This window comes from Tamandua tetradactyla, chromosome 1 (assembly GCF_023851605.1).
Source record: "Tamandua tetradactyla isolate mTamTet1 chromosome 1, mTamTet1.pri, whole genome shotgun sequence".
Classification (NCBI taxonomy): Eukaryota; Metazoa; Chordata; class Mammalia; order Pilosa; family Myrmecophagidae; genus Tamandua; species Tamandua tetradactyla.
In genome coordinates, this window is record NC_135327.1 from 115366143 (window position 1) to 115384653 (window position 18511).

The 18511-nt window shown below is 33.9% G+C and overlaps 1 long non-coding RNA gene across 1 annotated transcript; it reads left to right on the top strand.

The window, feature by feature from the left end:
• Positions 1 to 1420: 1420 nt before the first annotated feature.
• Positions 1421 to 18232, top strand: LOC143686091 (uncharacterized). The gene is made up of 3 exons (XR_013176895.1): positions 1421 to 1570; positions 5201 to 5282; positions 18152 to 18232. It is a non-coding gene; the product is annotated as an uncharacterized LOC143686091 (long non-coding RNA).
• Positions 18233 to 18511: the final 279 nt, after the last annotated feature.

The following is an 18511-nucleotide window of genomic DNA, read 5'->3' on the forward strand; positions in this document are numbered from 1 at the left end:
ATTGTTAGCAACCTTACAGACAGCCTAGAATTACCAGATATTTGTTGAAACCTTCTATCAGGAATGGTAGAGACAAAAATAATAAGTGGAGAAGATGAAGTCAGAAATAAATCAGTGAGGACAAGAAACACGGAGTGAAATTGCTATATATAATACGTTCAGAGATAAGATATTACATTACGAAACAAAAACCAAATACTTTTGAGAAGAAAGAGGAATAGTCAAAGAAAATAGATCAAGAATTTCCCTTAGAAGTCAAAGATATAATATTCAAATATAAAAAGTCAATTGTTTTAACATTTAACTTTGAGGATGTCTCAGAGAGAAAAAAATAAACAGAAAAGCAAGCAACTGTAGAGAATCACTCAGAGAAAAAGCATCATCAGCCTAGAATTGCTTCCAAAAAAAAAAAGATGGAAAAATGCAGGAAAAGAAATTGCATCGACATAATATAAGAAATAGAAGTTTTCTTTAAAAAAATTGCATTGAAGCTTACAGAAACCCATGGAGTCTCTCACAGATTTCATGAAGAACTACAGCAATAAACATTGTCATGAAATTAAATTTCCATAAAGACAATTCTAAAAGTTTATACAAAGGAAAGAGACCCATATAAAAGTTCAGGATTCAGAGGAGATTCCTTAACAACCATACAATCAGAACAAATGATTTCCAATCGAGAATTCTAAACCTGACTAAATGATGATCCTAATGCAGGATTAAAGATAATTTCAAACCATGAAATTAAAACAATTTTTTTCACGAAAAAATAGTTTTCTCAGTAATCTATTTTCCTGTTAAAATAAGGTAGTTATTTCAGAGCTTAGAAAGAATATATGAGATCCCAGGAGCAGGAGCTCAAACATCGACAAGACATGATGGAAATTCCCAGGACGATGTTGAAGAGAAATCACAAAGTGCCAACCACTCACTCATTCATCCATCTAAAGATCTCAAATTTCCAAGGAGTCACAAGGACAGGGCTACTATTGTGAGGGTAGTAAAATGAAAACATAAATACACAAGCAATCAAAGGATATCACAGAAGACTTGATTTCTTTGGCCATATAGAGAGCTTTTTATTTCTCTCAAAAGATGGACACAAACCAAGCGTCCATTAATTGATGAATGGATAAATAAAGTGTGGCATACACACACACACACAATGGATAAATAAAATTTGGCATACATACACATACAATTCAGCTGTAAATGGGAATAAAGTTCTGTTGCAAGTGACAACATGGATGGAACTTGAAGATATCATGTTGGATGAAGTAAGCCAGAAACAAAAGGACAAATGTTGGACAAATATTGCATGATCTAACTGATTTGAAATAATTAGAATGAACAAACCAATAGAATCAGAATCTAGAATACCGGTTCCCATGGAAATGTTTTGGTAATGGATGGTGGTGATGGTAACACCACATTATGATAGTAATTAATAGCATCGAAATATATATTTATGAATGTGATTAAAAGGGGAAATGTTAGACTGATATGTGCTAAGCAAATTTTCTCTCAAAAAAATCCGTGGAACTACAGTACAGGAACTACGAACCCTAAGGTACACATGGGATTATAGTTAATTGTATAATAATAAAAATGTGTTATCATCAACTGTAACAAATTTTCTATACCAATGTAACATGTTAATAATAGGGTGGTATATGGGAATCCTGTATTTTATGTATGACTCTTCTGTAAACTCATAACTTCTCTACTAAAGAAAAAACAAGTTTGGCTCCTGAGTAGAAATAAGTACAATAAAAGACAAGCCAATGCTAACAGAAGAAATAACTATCAACTCCAGAGGAAAAAAAAAGTTTTATCTGAAAGAAATATGACCACAGTACATTGGAAGTCATGTAAAAAAATGTTTTCAAACATTTTTGTAGGAAAAATAAATGAGCATAGCATTTTTCAGTATAACATTCTGAAGAAAAATTTAATTACTATCAAAATATAAAATGTGAATAACCTTTGTCTTAGCAATTCCTCTTCTGTAGATGATAGCATAAATATATTTTCCTTCCATAGTATTGATTATATGTACAAATATTTCCATGATAAATTAATAATACAAGAGAGAGGGGCATTTAAATAAGTATTAGGAATTGAATGATTTCATTAACAATGATATGTTATGGAATTCTAAGTAGCTTTAATAAAAAAGAAGAGGAAAATTGTTATACACTACCATGGAATATGCTGATTTACACTGTAAGTCAGGAAAAACAAATTGTAGACACCTTTTATTGTCTAATTTCATATTTTAAAGCAAACACATGTCCATGAATGTAGCACATGTGATGTAGCAGTTTACATACCAAATTATTTTCTGCGATTGTCTTGGAGATTTGGAAATGCGTTATGTGTGGCAAAAATAGGGCAATTTTCATTTATACTATTCTTCATACAATTTTGTATTATTTTGTAATACAAACAAAATAAACAGTATAAAAGACAAAATAAAGAAAAGAAGGAATCTTATCATGATGTGTCTTTGCTTCTTCCAATCATTTTTTCCATTTTTTAAATTTTTTATAAATCTGCCCCACGATGACAACAAAGTATTGGAGGGTGCATAGTAAAACATTTTTCTCCAAAATGCAATCTGCTGCTGTTTTGAAACTGCAGATTTGGGGATATATAGGAATATATCTTTAGTATATGGAGAAGGCATATGCAATTAAAGTCACTGGTATTTCTACATATGTTATAAAGGCCCATTAAGACACTTAAAATAGCATGATTGATTATATATAATAGATGATTATGTTGGAAAATATATGCCTGTTCCGCTTCCTAACTAACGGACAATATCTTCCAGATGGATCTGGCTATAGATAGAAATGTGCTCCTAAGTGGTAATCAGTGCCTTTGATAAAACATAAAATTACTCCTTGAGCTGAAATAGTTACCTAGATTTGGGACAGAAAAAACTCCTTGGTGAAAGTGTAGAATAAGAAATATTTAAGACTATTTAAGCAGTAAAGTAAGTCACGTGTGAGTTTCTGTCTCCTGTCAATACTCCTGCCTACTTTCCTTGGTGAGGGAAGATGGGTAAGTAATCAAACACCCAGAAAAAAGTTGAGAATCCAGGAGAAAAGGGGTACCTATACTAACTATATTCTGGGGGTTCTAGGAACCTGAGTAAGGTCCTACAATTTCCACCAACTGTACACAAAATGCAGTAAGAGAAGGGGTAAGGTGGTAGAATGAGGTCTCAGGGGCCAGCAAGGACCTTTCGCAAGTCCTAGTTAAGGGAACTTGTTTTAATTGTAGAAATGAGTTAGTGATGAGATTGGCTATAATGGTTCTGAAGTCAATCATCCTGGGCACCTTTAGAGGTGGCTTTGTATGGCCTTTAGGACTTTATATTCTATCCAGATTCTAGAGTGTTCCAAAATAGGAAATAAATGTATGTATATTTTACTAAGGGAACCTATTACCTTGTGGTGACTGACAGTTTATATTAATATCTTTAGATAACATCTTAATTAATGTGTGCCAGACATAATTTTGTAGGGCCCAAGGTTTATACAATTTTTGGCCTGTTCTTTATTAAGAAAAATATTATAAAACTATGAATGCAGAATGAGGTAAATATCCTCAGAAGTTGCCTGTGCAAGTGAGGGACCATGAGTTCAAGCTTTTTTAGCCTCATGGTTAAATCCCTTCTGGATAGGAAACTATGTTGTCTGCACTGTCTCATCATCCCTTCACACCACCACCCTCCTCTTTACATTGGACTACTTCAAACATTCCCTAACTAGATTTCCACTCTTGCTCCGGGACTATTCAAATCTGTCATAGCAGCACTCATATTTTAAAACGTAAACCTGAGCAGTCACATCTGCTTTAAACCATCTGATGGTTCCTTGTGTCCCTTAAAATGGAATCCAAAGTCCATCTTCAGCCTGAAAATATGGTCCCTGCCTGCTTCTTCAACTTCATTACATACCAATCCTCACTTTGTTTATTATGATCTTGCCACATTTCCCTCCCTTCTGCTAATTCAATGTAATAAGCCTGTTTCCACTTGGGCCTTTGAACAAGCCACTTCTTTTTGCTACGTAAGGCATCCCCTTCACATCTTTCCAACCTACTATTTCTCATCTTTCAGATTTCAGCAGAAATGGCAGCAACTCAGATAAGCCTCTCTGGACTATGCAGTTTTTGAACCACCCACTCCACCCACCATTGCCACACCAGACATTCTGTACTTTTTATGCAGTTTTGTTGAGATATATTCACACAGCATACAAATTATCCAAAGTATAAAATCACTGATTCATGCTATCATCACATAGTTGTGCATACAACCCCATGACCAGTTTTCATTACTCCAGAAAACAAAATAAACATAAAAAAGAAAATGCAAATCCCCCATACTCCTTATCTCCTTCTATTATTGACCCATAATATTAACTGTACTACGTTTGTTACTGTTAATAAAATAGTATTAAAATATTACTAAATATAGTCCATATTTTTCAAAAGGTACCCTTTTTCCCATTAACCCCTCTGTTATTAACTCATTGTAATAGTGTCCTATATTTGTTCTAGGTTGGGAAAGAACTGTTTAAGATTTGTACAGGTAATCATGGGCATTGTCCACCAGACAACCCACTGTGCTATACATTTCCATGTTTCAATCTCCAACTTTCCTTCCAGTGAAATACATGATTCTAAGTCCCCCTTTCCACCACCCTCACACGCCGTTCAGCACTGACATTCAGCACCAGACCTTCTGCATTTTTAACATCTTTTTATTTATCCAGAACATGAATCCCTATTCATGTATTTATTTCTCTGTATACTTACCTGTCCTGATTCCATACCTCTCAGGTAATAAGCACAAAGTAAATATTTTAAATGAATAAATGTATTTAATATGATTATAAAACTGAAATAGATGCAGTTCTTCTCTACAAAGGAAAAAAAAAATTATGGTCCAATTGCAGATAAGTCTATCATCTTGGTTTTCCACACAATGACAAATACCATTGAATGGGTTGGCTGAAATGATGGGAATGTTTTGTCCTGAGGCTAGGAGAAATACAAAATCCTGTGTCAGCAAGGCATGGCTTTCTCTCTAAAGTTGGTAGCATTCTGGTGGTTTGCCTTGGTCTCCCTGGCTTGCATCTCTCTCTCACGGCCATCACGTGATGTCCTCTCCTTTCTCTTCCAGGTTCTGCTGACTTCTGCTTTCTGGCTGCACCCCACCGCTTTCTCTTACTAAATCTGAATTTCTTCTGCAATAAAGGACTCAGGTAATCCAAATTAAGGCCCATCTTCATTCAGATGGGCCACACGTTAACTAACATAACATCTTTAAAAGGCTCTATCTACAATGGTTTATTCCCACAGGGATGCAGGCTAAAATTAAGAATGTATTTAAATTATGTTCAGTCTACCACAGGCCTATGAGCAGGACAAGCACATACACTTGAATACATTTTGTTAAAGAAATCATTTAAAAGCCTATGAAAGATCATTTGTTACAGGGACCCTATACAAGTTTACAAAGGAGGAAATATCAGTTTTGATCTTAGAAAGTGAGTAGATAGGTATCAAATAAAGACTGGAGAAAACATATTCAAGAAAGATAGAAAAATGTACCAAAGGTTCAGACTGCAAAAGCCTTAAGGAAGTAAAGTGAAAGCAGACCACAAATGTAGGTGAGCTATAGCCTGTGCGAGGTCTCGAGTGCAGAAGTGCCATCGTGAGGCATTAATTTGTAATCTTTTCCTGTTCTGCTTTTTTCTTTTACTCAAGACCTCCTGCCAGGCCATAAATGTAAAGTATGAACATTACTCTAAAGGGACTTTGTCCATGCTGGATCAGTGAATAAAATCAAATCGCTGGGTTTTATTTTGTAAAGCTACCACCCAGACAAAGGGCTGGATTTATTTGTGAGGATCTGTGAAAACAGAACATTCCCTTCTCAGTTATTCTCTTTCTCAGGTCAGAATCATCTCTAGGGGAAAGGGAAGCAGTAAAGAAAGTTACATGGTCAGCGTCTGTCCCCTATCCACTGTCCTCCATACTTAGCTTTTGGGAGGGTGAACAGAAAATAAAGAAAATTAAGAATCCAAGGGCAAGGGGTACCTGTAACTGTTGCTTGGGACGTTGAGACTTTTAGTAAGGGCCTACAATTTCCATCTACTTTGTCAAAACATGCCATTGTAGTGAAGGTAAAGTGGCTGCATGAGGTTCCCAAGACCATAAATAATGTGAAGTAGCTGCAGCAACTCTTAACTAGTCACAGAATGGCAAGGGAGACATCCAAGTCCCACTGAAAGGACAGAAACTGCTGAGAAATACTCAAGGATTCTGGATGAGGACTAATATGGAACATTCATTCATATGTGGAGATGCATAGAAGATGGTAATTTCAGAAGGAGCCAGGGTGGAGGGTCAAGCGTGCCTAAAGATCAGAAAGGATTCATTTATATCTCACTGGGTGGCAATCTTAATTTATTCCTCCCCTTTTGCTCACTGTAATTCCATATCAGTATAAAAGCAAAAGCACTTAAATGGCAATTGAGGAATAATGAGGGAACGACAGAAACCTAAAAAACTGAGAAAATCTGAATTGGCTAGATAATGTCCTTGGCAATAAAGTTAACATCGTGGAAAAATTTAAAGTTACTTTTCCGAACCTACGTTTGTGACAACTTTGTATGATCAGTGAAGGAGTGTGAAGTATATGTCATAAGCTATAGGGAACCAAAAGGGTTGCTGGAGAGGAATGGCATGCCCACCTTCATGTCTTCAGAAGAACTCTGGTGGTTGAAATCAAGCATTCCACTTTGTGACATGGAAGCTAAACACAACACATCAGAATGGCTTGATTGTGGAATAAAGTTCTGATGGAGCAGGGAGTACACTGGCATTGGAAGATAGTACTTGCAGAGAGAAGAGATGGAGGGTTGTGCAGAGAAGACTTTGTCCATACCATATGATGAGAACAAGAAATGAGGCAATGGAGGATGGAGTGGTATAGTTGCTACATTTGGGAAATAATTTAAAAATAAATGTATAGGATTTGATCATAAGGCAGATTGCTATCTCTTGGCATGAAGATATGGAGAAATATTAGTGAACAAAGATTTTAAAGTGGAAATACTGAAAGAACAAATACTGATGTCATTAACTTGATTTATGAGCATGAATATAAAATACATTATATTTTATCTTAATTTTGAGGCCTAATAGATTATGAGATTTAATATATCTAGAAAGAAGCTAAAGTGTAGTTCTGGAATGTTGGGCATATGTCAACATAGGAAATAGAGATTTAGGCATTAGCAACATATCGGTCTAATGAAACTTTTAAAAGCTTTGATATTGAAAGGGTCAACTAAATAGTTTGAACTTAAAATATGAATGAATACATAGAGAGCTAAAGAGTTTTAGAGAAATTTAAAAAATATTAAGACAAAGATTCTTCAATCTTATAGATATTTTAGAGTAATATATGTCGAGCACTTTTCTAGGTTCTGGAGCTACAGCAGTGAACCAAAAAAAAAAGCCCTTTTACTCAAGAAATCTTCATTAAAGTGAGCCATATCACATCACATCAAACTATATTATATATATTATTTGATATTATCACAAATCATGTTATACTAATGGTAATAAGTGCTTTGAATTGAAGTAAAACAGGCTAATAAAGAAAGAAAATGAGAGGTAAAGTGTGTTGTTTTATATAAGCTAGTTTGGGAACGTATGGTGGTTTTCTAAGGCTGCTGCAACAAACTGCCACAAACTCTGTGGCTAAAATCTACAAAATCCATCACCTTACGGTTCTGTACATTAGAAATTTGACCTACATCTCACTGGACTAACATGAAGATGTCAGCAGGGCAATGTCCCGTTCTGGGGCTTCAGGAGATGTGTCTTTGCCTTCTCAAGATCCCAGAGGCTGTCTTTATTCCTTGGCTCTTCATCCTTTTCTCCCTTTTTGGGAGACTAACATATATAAAAGGGAATGTATAGCAAATTAAAAATGAAAAAGAACTTGAGCAAAACAATATAATTCATAAACAAAAGAATAAAGAAGTATATTGATAAAAGTAAAATCAATTTAATAGTCATGAAACTATATATCTAGCAAATAGCTTTGAAACACACGCATTTCACAAATTCATGGGGAAATATGTCATCCATATGTTTTAGTTTCCTGGCTGCTAAATCAAATACTGCGCAATGGGCTGGCCTTAACAACTAAAATTTATTGGCTCATGGTTTTAAGGCTAAGATATGTCTAGAATCAAGGTGTCATCAAGGTGATGCTTTCTCCCTGAAGACTGTTGCTTTCTGGAGCTGGCTGATGGTGAGCCTTGTTCCTTGGCTGTTCTGTCGCATGGCAAAGCGCATGGAAACCTCTCCTGGCTTCTCACTTCCATTGACTTCCAGCTTCTGTCTTTCCCTGTGGCTTTCTCTCTAAATTTCATTCTCCTTATAAAGGACTCTAGGAATGGGATTAAAACCCATCCTGATTTATTTGGGCCACATCGTAACTGAAGTAAATTCATCAAAAGGTTCTACTTATAATGGGTTCACCGCTACATGACCAGGTTAAGTTTAAGAGCATGTTTTTCTAGAGTGCATAGCTCCAAGCCACCACACCACATAACAGTACATGACTGATGTATTTCAGATATTGACAGGATAAATGTAAAATTAAAAATTTAACATACCAGGGTTTTGAATAATTTAATGCAAGTGTGATAAAATAGATAATAGAATGTTGTAATAAAAATAGAGAATGTGCATTTGCTTCAAATGTGAAATTGCTTAAAATGCACATATAAAGAAATATGAATTACAAGAAATAGCATGTGGGAAGCGATAAAAGAAATTCCATTTGCTCTTTAAAAATTAAAAATAGGAATGCTTCTCTTTTGACTTTCAAAAGCCACATTTATGCAGAATGTGGGTCTGTCCAATGTCCAAAACCACTTTCCTGTCAGGTAGGAGACGCAGACTGTTTTAGAAGCAAGACTCTTCAAAAATCCAGACTATTTTATGTATTGTGTAGCCTTGGTAAGGTCTGAAAAGGCCCCGTGATTGTCCTGATGACAGAGAATTAAGGTTTATTCTTGAATGAAAAGCATTTTCAAGATGATTTTAAGATATTAGGAGCATAGAAATCAATTATATTTTTATTCACCACTTTTATAACCAGGCTGCTAGCTTCTTTATGATGTTTAGAAGAAAACAATAAACATTTCGCTTTCATGGACAGTACTGTCTAAGCAGGCTGCTAAGCCATAATATGAGGGCATAAGCATATATAGGACAAGAGAAGATTCTATAGGAGTGATTAGATAGCAACTTTACTGGTTCTCCAGATGTGCCTAAAATAACATTTAAAAATGCTTCAATAGAGGAATCACCTGTGTGCCTCTCCTCCGAGGGTTCATGTAGAATGATTGCCTTCACTCTTGTTACTTGTTACTCTCCATAGCTTCACTGAAAGCATCAAGAAAGTGGTTTCTTATAAGACATTGAATATCTGCAGCTTTGTAACAACGTATCATTTTGGCCTAATGATTCTGTTCATATTCAATAAAACATCTCAGAGATGGAAAAGATCAATACGCAAATGACTCTTGACGGTCATATATACCCTGTCTGAACCTCATCTCTGAATATTAGCTGTAAGGTTTATGTTCCCTTTCCTACCATTATCTTTTTCGTGAAAGGCTTATATCACAATGGGGAAATTATTATAATGAAGAGAATGATTAAAATAACGTGGTAGATTAATCAAAAAAAGGAGCAAAACGCAATAAATCAATGACTAACCACAAAAGTTTGCCACTGTTAATAAAAATCTTTCTATTAGCAAAGAGTCTTATAACAAAGGTATGAACACACATATTTTGAAATCTTCAAATTGGTTTCAGTGTTCAAAATTTTAACCAGGAGCAACACTTATTCATAATATATTAATTAGTTTTTGCAAAATTCTTAAAAATGAATCAATATTTTCTTTGTAGTCCTTTTTAACACTCAGGTCCATATACTTCTCAAAGACTACAGAAATTTTATGAATTTTATCTAGCATGTTCTTATTTTAATATAAAATGCAGCAAAATAGCCCCTCTATCTTAAAAATTGGGAATATAGTTAGTGATATTCTAAACAGATGTTATTTGTCACATTTAATTTATGTATTTTTAGACTAAATTAAAATAACAGAGCAAGAATCTCAAAAATGAGTTTCCAGATTACAATAAATACAGATTATATTTAAAAGCCATATTTAAAACAAATATTTTAAAAATCACAATTTAAAACTGTGGTATCAAGTTATAAAATTTTGTTAATTTTAAATAATGCACTGCTTTCTCTTGTGAATGAATAAAATGTAAATGAAAAGGAAAAAAACAGACCTGAAGTTTTTCTCATTATAAAAGTGCTGTTAAAAATATAATGATTTTGAGAGTATAAGTAAATAAACCCAGTAATTCTATCTGGCAGCACTATACACAGAGAGAATTTTCTAGAGTAAAATTCGGCAAAGTCTATTTAACATAATAAATAATTCTAAGAATTTCATTCCAATGGCTCAGGATTTGAGAATAAGATCCACTACAAAAATGCTCATGAAAAGTGGGGAAGAATTTAAATGTTCAACTGAAGAAACTATTAAAGTAAATTAAGATTCATTCATTTTTAGAATTCTAGACAGCCATTAAAATATTATTTTGGAAGGATATTTAAGTCCAATGGATTGTCATCATAAAATATGAATAAGTACAAAACCATAATCATGTATGTTTGTATGTAAAATATATAAATAATTATGATGTAGCCTTTATCAAATGAATAGTAGACATCTGTGGAAACCTTTAATTATCTTCACTTATCACATGTATATTTTATACAAATAATATATTAATTTTTTGCAGATTTTTAACATTTTTTATTATGAAATATAGCATATATACAAAAGAACAGCAAATTACATTGTAACGAGTAATTATGGAACAGATTTCAGAGTTTGTTATGGTTTACAATTCCATAATTTTTGACTTTTCCCTCTAGCTGCTCTAAGACACTGGGGATTAAAAGAAATATCAATATAATGATTCAGCATTCATACTCATTTATTAAATCCTATCTTCTCTGTTATAACACCCCCTTCTCTGATCCTCCTCCAATCTTTAGGGGTATTTGGGCTTTACCCATTCTACTTTTTGCATGTTGGATAGGGCTGTTAATAATATAGGACAGAGGGATGGAACAAGTTGATGTTCTTGGAGAGGCTGGACCCTCTGGGTTTCAGGACTTATTTGGCCCACAAACACATCTGGAGGGTATAGATTTCTGGAAAGTAATTGTACTCCATGAAGCTTTAGTAGAATCTAAAATAGAGCCTTAGGTGCTCCTTAGGGTTGATAGGAATGGTTTTGGTTGGGGTTTGGCAAACTATGGTAAATAGCAATATCTAGCAGAAGTTAGCATAAGAGTAGCCTCTAGAATAGCCTCTCTACTCTATTTGAACTCTCTCAGACACTGATACCGTATTTTGTCACATTGCTTTCCCCATTTTGGTCAAGAAGGCATTGTCAATCACAAGGTGCCAGGACCAGGCTCATCCCTGGGTTTCACATCCCATATTGCCAAGGAGACTTTCGCCCCGATGTCACGTCCATGTAGGGAGAGGGTAATGATTCTCCCTGCAGAATTTGGCTTAAAGAGAGAGAGTATATATCTGAGCAACAAAAGAGTTCCCCTGAAGATAACTCTTAGGAGTAACTATAGGTGGTCTTAGCTTCTCTGCTACATAAATAAGCTTCACAAGAGCAAGTCTCAAGGTCAACAGCATGGCCTCTTGATTTGGGAGTCTCTGACTCCAATAGGGAATCCCTGTCGAGACAGCAAATTATGCTATATTTCATAATAAAAAATGTTAAAAATTTACAAAAAAATTAATATATTATTTGTATAAAATATACATATGATAAGTGTAGAAGACCCTCCCAGGTCACTCACTGTCCTGGTCACTTTATTGTCACTTCTCTAGCTATTCCTTGGGGCAGGGGTGAAATCAACCAGTCTTATTCCATCATCATTCTGGGAGTCTATATTAATTTTATAATTAAGAAAATATCTTTAAATTATGCCCTCATTGTGGAAGCCTTTTGATATTAATATCTTACAAACTTGAGAAATGAAAATATTTCTATATTTTTCTATAGGACCAAATATGTCTATAGTATTGTGTTTTACTTTCTACACATGAGGAGGATAATTGACAAACTATTTAACTATCATCTCATATGGTGTGGAGAAAGTATGCATCATTTTCTCACCATTTAATCTGTAGGTATAACATTTTGGGGGGATTCAAGAAACTTAAACAAAATCACCTGACAAGGTGTATATGTTGTATCAACTTTTTTATAGATAAATTGACATTTAAAAATCAGTCAATAGTACAGCCTCGATATAATTGACCACACCTTACAAATAATATAATGCAATTTAAAATCCAGGAAAATACATTCAACAAATATCTGCATTCATCACCTGACTTCTCATTTCAGTAATTTATCAAGGAAGGTAGTGCCAGTGGAAAATATATTCTTAGGTTAGCTTATTTCAGACCATATCAATTTCCTTTTGTTTCTCTAAAGAATCTATCTCCAGAAGTTTGTCTCTCTTGATAATAACAAAGCTGAGGTATCCCCACCAGAGGCAAATAGATCAATCAAAATATGGCAGGGGCTGTCTCTCTAAGCCAATGAGCAGATGACCTCACTATCCTCTCTCCCATGTGGGACATGACTCCCAGGGGTGTAAATGTCACTAGCAACATGGGACAGGACTCCTGGGATAAGCTCAGACACAGCATCATAGGATTGAGAAGGACTTCTTGACCCAAAAAGGGAAGAGAGAAATGAGACGAAATGAAGTTTCAATGGTTGAGAGATTTCAAACAGAGTCAAGACGTTATCCCGGAGGTTATTCGTATGCATTATAAAGATATCCGTTTTTAGTTTACAGTGTACTGGAGTGGTTGGAGGGAAGTACCTGAAACTGTAGAGCTATGTTCCAGTAACCATGATTCTTGAGGACGATTGTATAAAGATATAACTTTTAAAATATGATCGTGTGATTGTGAAAACCTTGTGTCTGAAGCTCCTTTTATCTAGGTTATGGACAAATAAGTGAAAAATAAGGACAAAAAATAAATAATAGCGGAGATAAAGGGTAAAAAGATGGGTAGATTGAAATACTAGTGGTCAATGAGAGGGAGGGTCAAGAGGGATGGGATGTATGAATTTTTTCTTTTTATTTCCTTTTCTGGAATGACGCTAATGTCCTAAAAATGATCATAGTGATGAATACACAACAATATGATAATACTGTGAGCCATTGATTATATACTTCAGATGAACTATATGTGTGTGAAGATATCTTGATAGAAATATATATATTTTTAAATATGGCAGGGAACAGAATGGTGGGAGCAAATTCACTTAATGTCAAGTTTAGCATCCAATGATGCTAAGAATTTAAAAGATTAATTTGTTATAATTAAGGGCGGTGATGTCAGTGAGGGTGTAGAGCCATTTGAGTTTAATGTTCTTGTTGTAATGTAGTTGAAAAATGACATTTGAAATGAAATATTGATATTTATGGGTCTTCTTTATCTTTAATGAGTTTGTCCACCATTGCCAACCTGAGTTTTCTTCTAATCAAAGGACTTCTTAAAGAAAAAAACATAAAATCCCCACATACAGACACCAAAAAATAAAAAAATAAAAAATAAATAAAAAGTCCCTATGGGACTGTTATCTGTGTCTGTCTTTTGTTTATTCTCTGTTTTATTTTCTGCTTTAGACTCTGTTCTTCACATTTTGAGGATCACAATTCTGTTTTGTCTTTGAAATTGGAAAGTGACAAGGCTTTTGGCAGATGTTACGGTAATATGCACCAAACAGCAATACTGGTGGAGAAAAGAATAGAACACATTTGGAATTATAGTTATTACAATAAATGTGCATGTGCAACAGCACACTCTAAATGCAATTATTAAAATGAATGGCAGAAGGTCCTTTGGGCCAAAGCTGAAAGAAAAACAATTGCCAGCTGAAGAATCATCTTGTCTGATTTTTAGAATTCTGGTGGGAAATATCCAAATTGAAAACTAAGTTATCACTTTTATTTAGTAATGATTCTTCCATTTTCATTGAGAATAGTAAATAGAAAATGGTTTATAACCTTTCAGTGACCCACTACCAAAGTTCTTTCTATGAAGAATTATAAAATAAATTGAATAATTAAGGAAAATTCTATACAACAATATGATCTTGGATATAAGTGCAAAAAAAATTTTTTTAATTAAAAATACCCTTCTGGGCAGGCAACAGGTTGAATTCCAGGGCTTGCCCATACCTATATATATATATTCTTCTATGATGGAAGCATCCAACAAAGCAAGAATAGAAGGGAATTTCTTGAACCTTGAAAAACATCATCTGCAAAACCCCACAGGTAACATCATACTTAATGTTGAAAGATTGAAAACTTTCCCCCTAACGTCAAGGAAGAAGACAATGTTGTATTTAGCAATTAGTAAAGCAAAAGAGATAAAGAAAGCATCCAAATTGGAAAGGAAGGAGTAAAACTATCTCTATCTGCAGACATCATGAACTTGTATGAAGACAATCCTAAGGAATGCAGTAACAAGTTATTAGAGCTAATAAACAAGTTCAGCATAAGATCTCAGAATACATGACAGAAGATCAACACACCAGAATCAATTATATTTTTCTACATTATTAATGGAAAATCAGAAAATTAAATTAAACAAACAATCATACATTTTTATCCAAGGAAGAAATACAAATGGCAATAAGCACACCTAACATTATTGGTCATTAGCGAAATGAAACTTAAAACACACAATGGAATATTGTTTTTTACACACTAGCATAGCTATCAAAAAGATGGAAGATAAAAAATTTTGGGATGTATGTGGAGAAGTCGGAACCCACCCAATTGCTAGTGCACATGCAAAATGGCGGAATGTCTTTAGACAGAAATCTGGCAGTTCTTTAAAAAGTAAACATGGAGTATAAGCCACATGTAATTCTAGTAGTTATATACCCAAGAGAAATGAAAACTTGCTTACACAAAAACTTGAATATGACTCTTCTTGGCAACATTATTCCTGCTATCCAAATGAGGAAGCTATCCAAATAACCATTGAGCAATTAATGGATAAACAAAATATGGTGCATATATATAGTGGGATATTATTAAGCCATGAAAAGGAATGAAGCACTGATACATTTTATTGCATGGATGAACCTTAAAAACATTGTGCTCAGTTTAAGACAAAATGGCCTGACTGTATGATCTCATTCATATGAAATGTGTGGGATCAAGAAATTCATAGAGAATGAAAGTTGTTGAGTGTTTCTAGGGACTGGGGGAAGGGGGAAATGGAGAGTTACTGATAATGGGTATGGGTTTTTTTATTGAGGTGACAAATATTCTGGAATTAGTGGTGATGATTGCATAACCTTGCAAATATACCAAAACTATTGAATTTTGTACATTAAAAGGGTAAATTATATAGTACACAAATTATATCTCAGATTAAAAATTGAATACAAATAAGTTAGAGAGAAAAAAAACTATGTCAATTTCACAAAGGAAACTGAGATTTCAGTAGAAGTTTAAAATGTGTAGTGTAACAGAAAATGCAAAGCTTCTAATGTAGATAGAAATTGAAAATATTTACCAAACCCAATTTTTGAGAATGTGTGTAGATGTTGTTTATCTCACCTCTTTCGATGGGTGGATACATTGTTCAATCCCCATGCATAAAAATTTGATATGTAACCAAGTTATTAAATCTACATAGACTCTGACAGACTGGTCTTAATTTCTTAAAGTCAAATAAAATATAATTATATGAGTGTGCAAAGTTGTGGTCAGGAGAAAATTTGAACAAAATCCTTTATATTTGGGGTGATTGCCCATCAATAATTATTAAATAAAATTATATATGATAACAAAACAATCATTAAGTACAGAAGTTTGAATCTATGCTTGCAAATGAAGAGTATACTTTTGTTAATATTTTGGGTCAAAAGTGATACAAGGCAGTCTGAATACTGTGGGTACATTTATACAAAAGAGAAACTAAGATAGAGCTACAAAGAGACAGAGACTGAAAGACAAAACTATAGAAAGTTTTTTCCTTGAAGAATGTTATAAAAATGTTAACAGAGGTAAACATTTATATAATTGTCACTTTTCAATATTGCTTGATTTTTTATTCAATTCATATTTAATCATTAACAAAAATAATAAAATTATTGTTAAAAATGATCATTAGTCTAAGATGCTGCATTCTTTATATATGGCATATATACATTGATGACTACTTCCTCTGTAGAATCTAGATTTAGTGAAATTTTATATTATCCCAGTAATACGATATTTCCTTATAAGAAATATATATAGCATGTAATTTGTTTTAGTCTCTGGAACAAAGGTAAATTAACTAAGAGTGTGTCTTTAATAAGATACAATAACTTTTTCCTATTTTACTGATGCTTTCTAATTTTGAATACTGAGGAAAACATACATCATCAATTAATGGCATTATATAAGAATATATCTCTAAGCAAATAATTTATTGATATATCACATGCATCATTCATAGTGAACATGAGAAATATTTTTTCATATGATAAAAATGGCCACTTTGGAATTTGGTAATTTAATGTAAAAAACATAACGATCAGTATTTTTATTTTAAGCCTATGTCTGATTTGAAGGCAGAAACTGGTCAAATCAAAGAAAGCTGATATTTATCTTCAAATCTATCTTATAAACTGCCAATGGATATGTTAGTACCCTCTCACCTACTGCTTGAGGTTTAGACCTTAGGTGGGATCAACCTTTTTAATTTAGATTTCCAGCAAAGGTGGATTTTGTTTATGAATTCCATGACAAGCTCATCACATATTGACAGAAAATAAAGTACCTCTACCTATGCTTATTTGGTTTATGACTAAAGAATGTGAACTGTGGCCTAGATTAAATTTATGGATTTGAATTAGGCATCAGTTCCATGACAACTTTCTTGTTAAATAAAAGATAATTGAATGGAATTGTAAGAAGTTTTCAAAATTTGAAGAGCTTCATTTTATCAATTGGGTCAGTGTTCTAAATTAAGCAATTACACTTCATTAAATTAGTATTTATGAGAGCCAATGAATAATTTATCTCCAACACATTTACTTAAAGTTTTTTGGAATCACTGTATTTATTCAGTGAAGAGTGAAATAATTTAATTTGCTAGGCATTAGCAATAATGGTAACTTCACTCTCTTGATTGGGAAGAAGCATTACATGCTAGTGAATCGAGGTCCCTGGAGGAAGAAACCTCTTATGTGGGGAAATGGTGAGACTTGGGAATTATTTTTCCCAGTTCCTCAAACAAATCATGCTTGTCTAAGTTAGACAACATCTGCCCACCTGTTTACCGAGAGAAAACTAGAAGAGGGAACTTGAAATGGTAACACTTGGACTCTAGGAACATTTTGATTATCGAGTGACTTTCTCTGTGATTAACCATTAAAACATTAGAATACTTATTTTATTGTATTTTTTCATAAAATTGCATCAATTGTATTTATACAAAAATAAACAGCTGTTTGCCAGTTCATCATCTGTGATGGTGTGCTGGTTTGAAAGGATGCATATCCCTTAGAAAAGCCATGTTTTAATCTAAATCCCGTTTCAGAGAGGCAGAATAATCCCTATTCAGCACTGTATGTTTGAAACTGTAATTAGATCATCTCCCTGGAGACGTGATTTAATCCAGAGTGGTCGTTAAACTGGATTAGGTGATGACATGTCTCCATCCATTCGGGTCTTGATTTGTTACTGGAGTCCTATAAAAGAGGAAAGATTATGGAGAATAAGAGATTCAGAGAGAGCAGAGCAGAACGACATAGCTGCGAGAAGCAGAGTCCACCAGCTAGCGACCTTTGGAGATAAAGAAGGGAATGCCTCCTGGGGAGCTTCATGAAACAGGAAGCCAGGAGAAGAAGATAGCAAATGATGCTGTGTTCGCCATGTGCCCTTCCAGATGAGAGAGGAAACCTGATCCGTGTTCACCATATGCCTTTCCAGATGAGAGAGAAACTCTGACTGTGTTTGCCATGTTCCCTTCCACTTGAGAGAGAAATCATGAACTTCATCGGCCTTCTTGAACCAAGGTATCTTTCCCTGGATGCCTTTTTTGGACATTTCTATAGACTTGTTTTAATTGGGACATTTTCTTGGCCTTAGAACTGTAAACTAGCATTTATTAAATTCCCCCTTTTAAAAGCCATTCTGTTTATGGTATATTGCATTCCTGCAGCTAGCAAGCTAGAATAGATGGGTTTAGGAATAGAGAATTACAGAATTGATACATTTTTTATGTTAAATTGATTTTTATTCTGTT